The following is a 13,707-nucleotide window of genomic DNA, read 5'->3' as shown; positions in this document are numbered from 1 at the left end:
ATATTCAAGACAGAGATCGATAGATTTTTGGATACTCGGAATCAAGGGATATGGGGATAGTGCGGGAAGGTGGAATTGAGGTAAAAGATCAATCGTGATCTTGAATGGTACAGCTGGCAAAAGAGCCAAATGGCCTACTCCTGCTCCTATTTCTTACTTTATGTTCCATGGCTCAAGATATTTATTGCAAATCATTTATAATATCTTAATGGTAGCTGCAACTGTTATAGATTGTCCTTGTATTGATTATTTTTCATTCTGCAAAATCAAAAATGTTTACTATGATTGTAGGGAACTGTTTTGCTTGGAGGCACATTTTAAGTTCCAGTATCTATTGGTTGGTGTTTTCTGATGACCCATTTGATGTGTCTATCGACAGTTAAGAACTGTGGTGTTTCTGTACTTAATGTATCCACAGTTTTGTAAGAAATGTGTTTTTTTTCAAATATTTGGGGAATTTTAAATAAAATTTAGAGCAAGCTGGTTTTTATACTTGACTTTGCTTAATTACTGTTTACTTTTATCGCCATATGCAGCAAAGGGGCAGGCAACAGCAATACAAAGCAAAAAGAAATTGTATTGTAAACCTCGCACAGTTAGTTGGCAACTCCTGTCATAGTGGATGGTACTAAAGCAGTGCACGTACATGGTTCCTGGTGAAGAACAGGTGCCTGGTCTTTGTGGTGCTGCCTCTTATTCCTGCAGTCTGGGTGCAAAAGGCATAACGACTGTATCAAGTCAAAAGATAGAGGACTGGCGGGGGATTGGAAAATCAGACTCTCCAGCAGTAAAATAGTCATGGGTGAGCCCTAATAGGTGATCTTAAATCAGGTTCCATTGTATTAATTGAATAGTTTGAGAGCAACCCAATTTAAGATGGCAAATTGGAATTGATCTTCAGCAGTCTCCACTACATCCAAATCAGCTCACTGGGAATGTTGGACTGAAGAAAATTTACCGGTATTGCTTTTAAAAAGCAAATCATTTTGAATGAGCCTCCCAGGAGGTAAGCATTGTTATTGTATCTGTTTCAATTTGACATTCTGGCTTTCAAATACTTGAACACAGAGAGAATATTATGACATGTAATTTTTAATCCTTTCCTGAAATAAATTAGTGAATGGAATTGTAGCTTTTTGCTAACTAAGGGAATGAAAGTGTTTTGAAATAGTCCCTCATTGCTGACAGCTTTGTTAGATAGTTATGAGATGTGGAGCTGCTGAAGAATACAAAATGCGTCAGCTTGAAGATTGGGTTGCACTCTCATAGAGTTATACAGCACAGAAAGAGGCCCTTCGGCCCATCGTGTCTGCGCCATCCATCATGCCCTGTCTAATCTAATCCCATTTTCCAGCATTTGGTCCATAGCCTTGTATGCAATGGCATTTCAAGTGCTCATCCAAATGCTTCTTGAATGTTGTGAGGTTTCCTGCCTCTACCACCCTTTCAGGCAGTGAGTTCCAGACTCCAACCATCCTCTGGGTGAAAAAGTTCCTCCTCAAATCCCCTCTAAACCTCCTGCCCCTTACCTTGAATCTATGCCCCCTTGTTATTGACCCCCCTACTAAGGGGAAAAGTTCCTCTTTATCTACCCTATCTATGCCCCTCATCATTTTGTACACCTCAATCAGGTCCCCCCTCAGCCTCCTTTGCTCCAAGGAAAACAACCCCAGCCTGTTTAGTCTTTCTTCATAGCTGAGGCGCTCCATCCCAGGTAACATCCTGGTGAATCTTCTCTGCACCCTCTCCAAAGCAATCACATCCTTCCTATAGTGAGGCGACCAGAGCTGCACACAGTACTCCAGCTGTGGCCTTACCAGCGTTTTGTACAGCTCCATCATAACCTCCCTGCTCTTATATTCTATGCCTCGGCTAATGAAGGCAAGTATCCCATATGCCTTTTTAACCACCTTATCTACCTGATCCGTTGCCTTCAGGGATCTATGTACATGTACACCAAGGTCCCTCTGACCCTCTGTGCTTCCTAGGGCCCTACCACCCATTGTGTATTCCCTTGCCTTATTTGTCCGTCCAAAATGCATCACCTCGCACTTTTCGGGGTTAAATTCCATTTGCCACTTTTCCGCCCATCTGACCAACCCGTTTATATCGTCCTGTAGCCTGAGGCTTTCCTCCTCACAATTTACCACCCCACCAATTTTCGTGTCATCTGCGAACTTACTGATCATACCTTTTACATTCTCATCCAAATCATTTATGTAGATCACAAACAGCAAGGGACCCAGCACCGATCCCTGAGGTACCCCACTGGACACAGGCTTCCAGTCACAAAAGCAACCTTCGACCATCACCCTCTGCCTCCTGCCACTCAGCCAGTTTAGGATCCAACGTGCCAAGGCACCCTGGATCCCATGGGCTCTTACCTTCTTGACCAGTCTCCTATGCGGGACATTGTCAAAAGCCTTACTGAAGTCCATGCATACCACATCCACAGCATTTCCCTCATCCACACACCTAGTCACCCCCTCTCAAAATTCAATCAGATTGGTCAGACATGATTTACCCTTGACAAAGCCATGCTGACTATCCCCGATTAATCCTTGCCTCTCCAAGTGGAGACTAATTTTGTCCCTCAGAATTTTTTCCAATAATTTCCCTACCACAGATGTTAGGCTCACTGGCCTGTAATTCCCTGGTTTATCCCTGCTACCCTTCTTAAATAATGGTACTACGTTAGCTGTTCTCCAGTCCTCTGGTACATCCCCTGTGGCCAGAGAGGTTCTGAAAATTTGTGTCAGAGCCCCTGCAATCTCCTCCTTTGCCTCACACAGCAGCCTGGGATACATCTCGTCCGGGCCTGGGGATTTATCCACTTTTTGGCCTGTTAAAACCGCTAGTACCTCCTCCCTCTCGATGCTAATATGTTCAAGTATATCACAGTCCCCTTGCCCGATTTCTATGTCTACATCGTCTTCCTCCATAGTGAACACAGATGCAAAAAATTCATTTAAAACCCCGCCTACACCATCTGGCTCTACACACAGATTGCCACTTTGGTGCTCTCGTGCTCTCTCTCTCTCTCCAGTGTTTTTTTTAAATTAGCTTTAGCCAGTAACATTTGCTCACAAACACCAATTTTGATTGAAACTAGTTACCAAACACCAGGTGCAAAGTTTTTGAGCATTTTTGAAATGGCGCCTGAGCTGTGATGCTCGGTGAGGGTGATCATTTGGGTTTTTGGCTTCACTGACTCAAATTCAGGTCATGTAGTGCTCAAATTGCAAGGCTAGCATGCAGTCTTTCTAGGCTGTGATAGAACACAAATATATTGTTCCCTTCCTCCGCAAGATGATAAGACACGGATATATACTCACCATGAGAACGTCAGGGATTAGATACATACTTATCACTCAGTGAACATGTACCCATGATGAAACTGCTGGGAGTTGCATCTCTGATCTCTGTGACCACAAGAGATCAGATCGCTTGCCCCCCTTACCTAAACTCCTCCACTTACCTGCGTAACAGTTTTCAAGTTACTACCTTTTGTTGCTGGTTACATGCCCAGTGAGAGATCTGGGGTGTCAGAAGCCTGTGGATTTTCTGGTTACTTTACTGGTTTTCTGTATTCTTCCTCCTTTTGTTTCCACATGGCAGTGGTGAAACAGAACTCCAGTGGAGCCCATGTTACATCAAAGGCTCAGTTAAACAATTCTGAAAAGGATTTTAAGATTTAAGACACTTGATTATGTTTGAGGCAGTTTAAAGTTCAGTGTAAGCCGAGCATTGTATTGTTGATTATTAACTATATATTATTTTCTTTTGGTGCGATTAGAAATCTTGCAAAATATATTTAACTAGTTTTAGCCTGAATGATCAGGTATTGTTTTCCACCTTTCAGAGTGGACAGGTGTGCATGGTGGGCATACTGTCCAAACTCTGATGTGAGATATCACTGCAAAATAATGTTTAATCCTGTGGCACAGTACATGGACAGGTGTAAGTTTTGGCTTATAAGAGAAGTGATTCTGCCCATGAAACTGTGTTTTGCTCTGAACTGTAATAGAGGATTTGAGAGAGAATCAAAACTGTAATGATGCTGAGTATGGGTAGAACCTTGACATTGCACTGGGGTTATACAACATGATTAAGTCAGACATGAGGGTGCATTGTAATGGAGTACCTGCTTCATTTGCATAAAGATTAGCATTGTTTATTGGCAGTTTTACATTATATAAAGGGACCTGGGAGAATGACATATAAACAGAAACTAGCTACTACTTGCACCGTTCTCCTCAATTTACTTTTCACTCCAAATAAAAGCTGGAGACCCATGATTCCCACTGTTAAAAGGGAAGGAATCCATCTCCATACTTTTAGCGTTAACTATAGACCCAATTGACAGCACTGTAATGTAAAGCCAGCTCCTGCTACTCTCAAAGTTACCAGTTTGAACCATGGCACACATTAATAGAATGACATAGAATTTAAAGCACAGAAACAGGCCATTTGGCCCAACTGGTCTACGCCTGTGTTTACACTTCATACAAGTCTCTCAGCCTACCCTTCTGTTTTCTCCCCCATGCGCTTATCTAGCTTCCCCTTAAATGCATCTATGCTATTCAGCTCAACCACTCCATGTGGTAACAAATTCCACATCCTAGCCACTCTCTGGGTAGAGAAGCTTCTCCTGAATTCCTTATTGTATTTATTAGTGACTCATATTTATGAGCAATGTTCCCTCTAATTTTTATTTTTAGTGCGCGGTCCCTTTAAATTTGCCGCCAAGCATCTTTTCCAGCTGGCGCGTGACCTGCTCTGGACCCTCCCAATTGATTTGCGGCGCGTGCCCGCACAGCTTTGGGTGGGGGGACGTTGTTTATGACCTCAAGGCTGCGATTTTCTCATCGGTGTCTGGATGGGGGCGGGTCAGCTGGTCTCCGGGTTCCAGTCCCGCCCCCAGCTGCCTCTGTTCTACAGATGTGATTTTCCCTTGATTGACCTTGTTAAGCTCGCACTTACCGGCCAATTAACAGGAAGCGGGTCTGATGACGCCATTTGATGACGCAACATCTGCCGGTTTCCTTAAAGGGACCATGCACAATTTTATTTTGACAGTTGATTTTTCAGTGTTTGACAGCATTGAAGTGCTGAAAACACTGACGATCACTGCACAAAGGTGAACTCTTGCACCCAGGCTCTCCAATGACTCCCTCCATATGCTTATGGAGGGAGTCACAGCACGCAGGGAGGTTCTCTTCCCTTCCAAGGGCGGAAGAGACCTCCCCAGGACACCAACTTACCTTGCACCTCCACCCAACCCTCTCTATCTACTTTATCACTTCCCCATCTCACTAGGCACCTCTCTCACTCACCCTCATTCTACTGCAAGCATACCAACCAACAACACACAAGGGTGGGCACTTGAGAGGTTTAGCCAGTGTCCATGTGACGTTTCTGGTAATGTGCTGTCATACAGTGAAATCTCTTTTTCAAAAAGTGCCCCTTATTGGACAGATCTGAGCGCACATTGAGAAGTGTCTTACTGAGTTCCAGTGATTGTTCAGTCATAACTCCCCACCCCCCCACCCTGCTATAGCGATGTGTGTGTATGTAATGGCTTGGACATTAAAGGGATGCTTCACGGTGCTGGTGTGGGATGGTGTCAACCTGGCGCATCAAGTGGCAGCCAGGGTTTACAGCATCAAGTGAAGAAAGTCTGGCCATGGTGATTCCATCACTGGCCTCCCGGCCAGCAATTTTGTCAGGAGCTGATGACCTGTGTCCAGTGCAGCATCAGGTGATGGCGAAGAAGGTTGGTGATGTTGGTGTTGGGGATGATTGTGGAAGGATTCGGAGGACCAAGGTCTGATTGATTCATTAGCTCCAATGTTGCTGCAATAGATGGCAGCTGCAGGTGAGGTGACAGAAGCGATCTGTCATTGGCGAGAGAGGTTCTCCCAATGGAGTGGCACAGGACATAGAGTATGATTTAAAAACTTGTAAGTTAAAGAAATCTGTATATGTATTAAAAATGCAGTAACCAATATTTTCTTTGCTCTGAAACTCACCATGTGCAGCATTGCATCATTGACACCACTTCTGCAGTTGTCTTTTCACAAACATCAGACCAGACTCTCAACATGCCACACTTACCTGGTGTGTTGCCCGGACATCGTAAAATCCGACCCAGAAGCTGGAAAATCGAGACAGACCCTAAAAACTGCTCACAAGTACCTGTTAGTAGGCAGTTAATTGCCTTTAATCCGTTTCCCGCCGCTAGGTGTCGGGTCCATTCGCAAATCGGGGACCCGACACTTGGGAAGGTTGTGTGGAGGCGGGATGACGGCGGGTGCGGAACCCACTGTCAATCAAAACGACTTTAACCTCTGACCCACCCTCTGAACGCCAGCAAAATTGTGGCCCTAATTTTGGACTCCCCCCCACAAGAGGAAACATCTTCCCTACATCTACCTATCAAACCTCTTCATAATTTTAAGACCTCGATTACGTCACCCCCTCAGCCTTCTATTTTTGAAAGAAAAGAACCCCAGACGGTTCAGTCTTTCCTGATAGTTATAGCCTCACACTTCCAGTATTATACATGTAAATCTTTTATTGCACCTTCTCCAGTGCCTCTATATCCTTTTTGTAATATGGAGTGCAGAACTGTGCACAGTACTTGGTCTAACCAAGGTTCGATATAATTTTAACATAACCTCTCTGCTTTTCAATTCTATTCCTCTAGAAATGTCCTCTAATACACTGACATCAGTGATGCACTTTGAAAGACTTGTGCCCCCATTCACCGGTTCTAAAGCATTTTAATGTTACATTTTTTTTTGTGCGGCTGACCTGTTGTGTCCTCAGACATGTGGTGTAAACAGAGGGTACTAAAACACATGCGAAGTAACCGAGAAAGGCTTCAGAACCTGACCACGCTGACTCACTCTCATTTTGAGCTAATGTACAAACTCGACATATTGTCACAGAGGGGGTTACAAAGCAGTAACACTATCTACCCAGCAGGGTCTGCAGCCACTTCAAAAACTGCATCACTGACAGACAAGGTCATTACGGACACCAAATGCATGATCCAAGAATTTATATAGAATCAGCCCAGCAATCTCTTTAAAACGCTGACTAAATAGCCTGCACAACTGAAACTCGCAGATACATGCATTTTGATGTCAGAATTCAAGTTTTAACCTTTTTTTGTATGACTTCATGCTTTTATGCCTTCTCTGCTAATGACTAATTACATTTTTGCAAGTTTGGTATTTGGTTCATTAAGATATTTTGTTTGCTCCTTGGGCTGCGAGAATCGGGGGATTTATGTTCTGACGCAAATTGGGCCCATCGGTTCCACTATGAACATTGACTTGTCACCAAAATGGCTTCAAAATGTTGGCTCAATATTAATCCAGCTCTATAAATAATATCCTGTCAGCAGACACTGGGCTGCTTTAAACAAATAGGCAAGCTGAGAGCGATCCATATGTTCTCTTTGCGTTTCTGTGAAAATTATGTGATTGAAGCCATAAAATCCTATTTTCTGTTGGGTTCTGCTCGCATTCTAACAAATACTATGCTTGAAAAATAGTCTTTACTCAGGAAAAAAATAAATGTGAAAAGAAAAGCAAATGGGGTCTCGTGGATTTAAAAAAATAAGTGCTATTCAGTCGTACAGAGGCATTTCTATCTTCAATCTATCGCTGCACTTGTGCAAGCTTCTCGGTAGCTGTGTGAAAGAAAGGAACAAATTTGCATTTATATAGCGCCTTTCACAACCTCTGAGCATCCCAAAGCGCTTGACAGTGAATGAAGTGGAGTCACTGTTGTAATGTAGGAAATGCGGCCGCCAGTTTGCGCACAGCAAGCTCCCACAAACAGCAATGTGATAATGGTCAGATAAGCTGTTTCCGTGATGTTGATTGAGGGATAAATATTGGCCAGGACACCGGGGATAGCTCCCTTGCTCCTCTTCGAAATAGTGCCATGGGATCTTTTACGTCCGCCTGAGCGGGCAGATGAGACCTCGGTTTAACGTCTCATCTGTGTGCACTGCTGGATATCAGTGGCAAGGTGCTAAGTAAATTTCCACAGAACCTTCTAATCAGTCACATGTTGAACCACACGGGTGCCTTCAGGAAGCTTACAAACGACTGCATAGCATTGATTTCCACTTAACATACAAAGGGATGAAGTTTCTCTGTGCCTTAGAGCTGATGTATGGTACTCGGTGACTGTTAATATGTAGTAACTTTGGGAGGGGAGGAGCAGTAAGGAAGATTTCTTCTGGTCACTGTTCGCAACATTGTGAATGCAACAGGAAAATGTCCTGTGTTCAGTCTTTGCAGTGAAATTGTAAAAATACTTTAAAAGAGCATGTCAAAAAACTTGTTCGAGATGGTGATCGGAGGAAACCTTGCAAGTGTGTTCACGTTCTCGTGAACACATAGTAACCAAAGGAAATCTTCCCCATGGTGCATTTGTATTAATGGTGCATAACACATTTTGTACTAACGTTCCTAAAATTCTAGATTAACCCATATTAAGGCACAAACCTACCTATTGACAGGTTTTTGATTTGCTAGGCAAAAATTCAAAACGATGGGCTAGAAATTGTGGTCAGAGGCGTACCTCCGGAGTGCGCACCTGACCCGCGAAACAATTACGGAAGTACCTGCTGGCGCAAATTTGCGGTCTCGGGCCTCAAGGCGGAGGTCAGCATAATGGCTCACAGATCCCAGGGATGCAGGCGGTGCGGAAGCGTACCTGGGATCACGTGGACCTGGCCCTCCGATCAATAAACAGAATTCCATTTCAGTCATTTACGAAGGGAATCCCCTATTGAGATGCAATGGAATCCCGAACTGTAATAATTATACAATTAACAGAATTGGAACTTTATTCATAATTACCTTCATTCCACCAACCTCAAATTTAATGTTTGATAATTTTATACATCATTAAAACTGTAATCTGGGCCAATATTTGCATAAACTCATTTAAAACAGTATATGTGCATGATTTAGGATATGAAAATGTTTAATTCATGGCCCAGATATCCCCTTACACTGATGCAAACAGGCCCTGTACCTGCTTGCATCAACTGTAAGACTTATGTGGGCAATTGCTGGCCAGTCTCTGCACCAGCGATTGCTTTTTCATGGCCCCTGCAGATGGCCTGTCAATGCGTACGTTGACGGGCCGCAAGTTCGGGATTTTGCACATGCGGAAATCCCGAACATGTGGGACATTTCAAAGGGAATACATCAGCGCACTGAGAGTACGCCATCATACACACCGCAATTTCAGGGCCAATGCGCTTATGCTGATTTCCCAGTCCACGTTCCATTAATAACACCCGCTATAAAAACAAGAGAGCAGAGAGAGTTGGCAGAGGCCCAGTATGGATCAGAGCAGAAGAGATTGTGGCAGTATTCTACAAGAAACCTCATTGTGCTCGTCATGCTGCTAAAGCTAGAGGTTTGGGAGCCGCGGTAGCGCAGGTGGAGCCAGGACATCCAAGGCCATAGGACGAGGACACCATGACACATGACTATCCAAGGCAACATGTATACCCAGACAGCAAAACTATACTGAACTTACGAAGGAACAATGTGTGAGCAGGCTACATTGCACTAAAGAAATAAAGAGCTTGCATTTGTTTAGCTCCTTTCACACCCTGAGGATATCCTAGAGCACTTAACAGCCAGTGAAATACTTTTGAATTGTCATCATTGTTATGTAGACAAATGTGGCAGCAAATTTGGGTGTAGATATTTGGAGCGTACTTTGGGGGGTGGGGGTGGTGTGTGCCTTACAATACATCCCACAGAGTTGTCAGCATGGTAATGATGTGCTGCATGCTATGCAACAACAGCCATGGAAAGGTGCCTGTTACTAGATGAGACCTAATAAAAACACATGGCACCGGAACATGCAGCTGATGACTGCAAACTGGCAGAAGCAGAGCAACCCTGGTAGGAAAAAGCATCGATTAACTATGCAAAGGTACTCAATAAATTCACTAACACTTCTAGCTTACATTGATTCACATATAAGGAAGTCTCCATATGTGGCAGGCTGCCTTTTTCACAGTCGTCATCATTTCTTATTTTGGTATTTTTCCTCAAGTCAGACACCTTTTGAATATTCTTTCAGCTTCTGTGATTGTGTAACCCCGCCCCCGCAATGTTCATGGCTATCGTGAAGGCATTGCACATCTGCTTGACTGTTTTGTGACACCACTAATCTTGGCTAGAATGCAGATGATTTGGGTAATTCCCCCATCAATCACGTGTGTAAGTGACTGGGATTGATTTTATGCACATAATTTGTATGCAACTATCCTCCACTCACTGCATTTTTCTGGAGAAATCACCCTGCTTTTATCGGGAGACATTGCTGCAGTTTCGGTCATGAGTTAGCTCTTCGAGTCTCTTTTTAAATAGACTCTGTAGACTGCTGTAGTGCGCTGTTTAAACAGGCTGTTTGCTGAGCAAATAGACTTTGTTTGCTGTAAAATACACTATTTGCTGTGAGTTCTGCCGTAAGTCCCACCCCGCCTCCAACTAATTGGCTGATACAGTGGTGTCAATAGACACTTTGGCTTAGTTATTAGTAGGTTGTTCTTCCACATCTTATAGAGCAGTTCCCCTTGCTCTCTCACTGCTAACTATGATCTTAAGTAAGTTATGGTTTCTGCTGTCTGAGTTCCTCCATTTCTCCCCTGCATTCTGCTGCTGAATTGGCCTACAGAGTGCTATTTATTACTGGTTAAGTGGCTGCTTAGCTCATTAAGCAGCATTCTTGTGGGTGATTTTGGATTGGTCACTTTCTTGCACATTACCTTTAGCGCATGCAAATACACCCCAAGCTTCTGGAAAGTGCACTGAGTAAAACATGTGTTCCTGTGAATGTGATTTTTTTTTAAGGTTTAAAAAGGCAGCACGGTGGCATAGTGGTTAGCACTGTTGCCTCACAGCGCCAGGGACCCGGGTTCGAATCCGGCCTCGGGTGACTGTCTGTGTGGAGTTTGCACATTCTCCCCGTGTTTGCGTGGGTTTCCTCCGGGTGCTCCGGTTTCCTCCCACAGTCCAAAGATGTGCGGGTTAGGTTGATTGGCTATGATAAATTGACCCTTAGTGTTAGGGGGATTAAATACGTGGGGGTTACGGGGATAGGGTGGGATATGTGTTGGTGTAGGGGTTACGGGGATCGGGTGGGATATGTGTCGGTGCAGGCTCGATGGGCCGAAATGGCCTCTATCTGCACTGTGGGGTTTCTGTGACTGTGAATAAAAAGGTAATTCCCAATTAACATACTTGTGTGCTAAATGGAGTTTTCTGCTCAAGCTGTTCTTTGTATTTCTATAAATCTATTACCAACAGAAACTTTTATTTTTTGTTTGTGAAGAAGTCCGCTGAACATGTCGGGATTAAGTGGGTCAAATATTTTAAAATAATATGGTTATTCTCAAGTGCAAACATGTAATATATCCCGGCTGTATTTGAGTACATGAAGAAAATTTCTAAGACCTAAGGGTAGGTTTTCCAACCAGGAGGATTGTTTCTGGCAGCGGGATTTGGGCATGCACTAAATTGGGGGGGTCCAGTGATCTTGTCTTGACATTGCTGGAAATCCTGTTCAGGATTTTATGTTCCGGTTTTAGGTCTGTGTAATTTGCTCCCAAGCATGTAATGGTGGGACACCATGGGCTATCTAACCTATGCAATGCTTTCCCAGTGCTCATGCAAACTATTGATAATTAAGTGTTGTTCTTTGCGCTAAAATATTTGACCAATAAGTAAAACAGCAAAGTGTGAATTTAGCTGTAAAAATTCAAAATTATCAGATAATTTGAATTAAGTGACTAAATTAAGAGTAGCCATAATCTTATCCCGAGTTATGGGCTGGATCAACTGTTCCCTCACTTACCAGCCACTCGGATATTTCTTTCTCTTCCAATTCAAGTACTTCTCTTTTTGCCTCCACTTTGTGGCATCTTGACCAACATTCCTCTCCATCCACAGCTCGGGGCATTGATCCCATTGTCTGTGGGAGCTTATTGTGCACATAATGGCAGCCATGTTTATGTACTTAGTCCTCACCATACTGCTAACATTACTCATTGTTTTGAGATGTTTTGATGTGGTTTGGTGTTGCATAAATCAAGTATTTTCAAGTCATAATTTGATCACGAGCCTTGCATGAACTCGCTGCGGGGAAAAGTAAAATGCTGTCACCTTAATCCCTCGCTCTGTCGGTGTGTTGCAACGCGCTTCAAAATCTGTTAGCCTATAGTCCCAATATTTACCACGAACGGGAATCGGCTGTCTGTGAGGTGAGCACCACCCCCTCAGCCGCATGAGGTCCGGGTGATTTTAACTCTCGGGCCTCATCTGCAGGTTGCCAACGGGCAGGAGTGGAATTTCAGGAGACCGCCAGCCAGCACCAAAGGAACAGTTGACGGCAGCAAACCATGCGGACAGGGTTTTCAGGAGGGTCTTCCAGGAAGGAAAGTGGGTGGGGAGAAGAGCTCGAGGCTGGGGAGGTCTAAACTTGTGGGGCTCCTGCTCCTCCTGGCCCCACAAGGAAAGTTTAAAAAAAAACTCTTACTTGTTTGGACCTCTTCTGGTCCAGGATCCTCTTCACCTGGCGGGACAGCCACAACGGCTTCCCCACTTGGGCAGTCGTGGTCCAATGACATAATCGGACCCCAATCTAAATATTTATTTGAAGAAGGATCCTGCCGGCTTCATGAGGGTGTTCTAGTCACCTGCTCAGAAGAGCAGTTTCAAATAGAAGACAGCGGGGTCGGTGTGCCCCGTTGGTGGGTAAGTCACTGTCGACATTAACTGTGCGCCCGCCCGGTTCCTGCCGGGGTTAAAATCGCCTCTTGCACGCAATACACAGACAGTACTGTTTCCCGGTAATTTATTGCAGACTAAATGCCTGTAATCCTGCAGTGGCGATTGTTCCGTTTTCATCCTTCATTGTGCATAAATTGAACTCCACACCCTGCTATCCTGCTCAGCCATGACATCATCAGCTTGAGGTGGATACAGAAGAAATAGGTCAGAGTTAATTTAGATTAGATATATTTTGTGAATTTATGTTGATATGCATTTAATTCATTGCTATCAAATTCTATTTAGTGATAATTATGATTGAGAATCATCTCATTTTGTGCTTCAGATAAGCTGTCAACTTTCTGGTCATTAATGCTGGTATCTGATCCATTCAAAGTCATCTCGCCACAAATTGAGGTTTGATATTTGTGCCACTGTGATTTGGTTGCTCTTGAACTTGCAAAGATTTTTCATTGTCCTCCAGCCTGGTTCAAGACAGCTGAACCGCTTTAGATGTTTGAAAAGGATATTGAGTTTTCATGTTTGTTGATTGATCGTGGTAGCAGACTTGAACTTGGGAGTCACCTGAAACTCATCTCAAATGTTCGCTCTCATTCCTTAAAGAACACTGAGCTTAACAGTGTCGCAGCTATCGTGCTGTTTCTGTGTTTTATTGTTTTTAGGTTTCATAATCCACCATCACTTGACAAAGGAATAACATTCAGCAGCTCAACTGTTTACAGCCTCTGTCTTGCAGACTGACTTCTCCAGTTTGATCTTAGCCAGGTTTTATTGAGACCTTACTTGCTGGTGTTAAAGGGACACAGATACACTTCTTATTTTGTTCACTTTCTTCCATTTCTGTTTCTACAGTTTTTAGCTTTTA

The 13,707-nt window shown here is 43.7% G+C and overlaps 1 protein-coding gene across 1 annotated transcript in view; it reads left to right on the top strand.

Moving 5' to 3' along the window:
* LOC147102736 (ubiquitin carboxyl-terminal hydrolase 43-like) overlaps window positions 1-13,707 on the top strand; it is a 432,453-nt gene that overhangs the window by 294,123 nt on the left and 124,623 nt on the right. The gene's annotated exons all lie outside the window — the stretch shown is intronic.

The sequence above is a fragment of the Somniosus microcephalus genome, chromosome 21, assembly GCF_052327205.1.
Source record: "Somniosus microcephalus isolate GS21.2 chromosome 21, FLI_Smic_1.0, whole genome shotgun sequence".
Classification (NCBI taxonomy): Eukaryota; Metazoa; Chordata; class Chondrichthyes; order Squaliformes; family Somniosidae; genus Somniosus; species Somniosus microcephalus.
The sequence above is the reverse complement of the archived record's forward strand: the minus strand, read 5'-3'. Positions and strand labels throughout refer to the sequence as shown.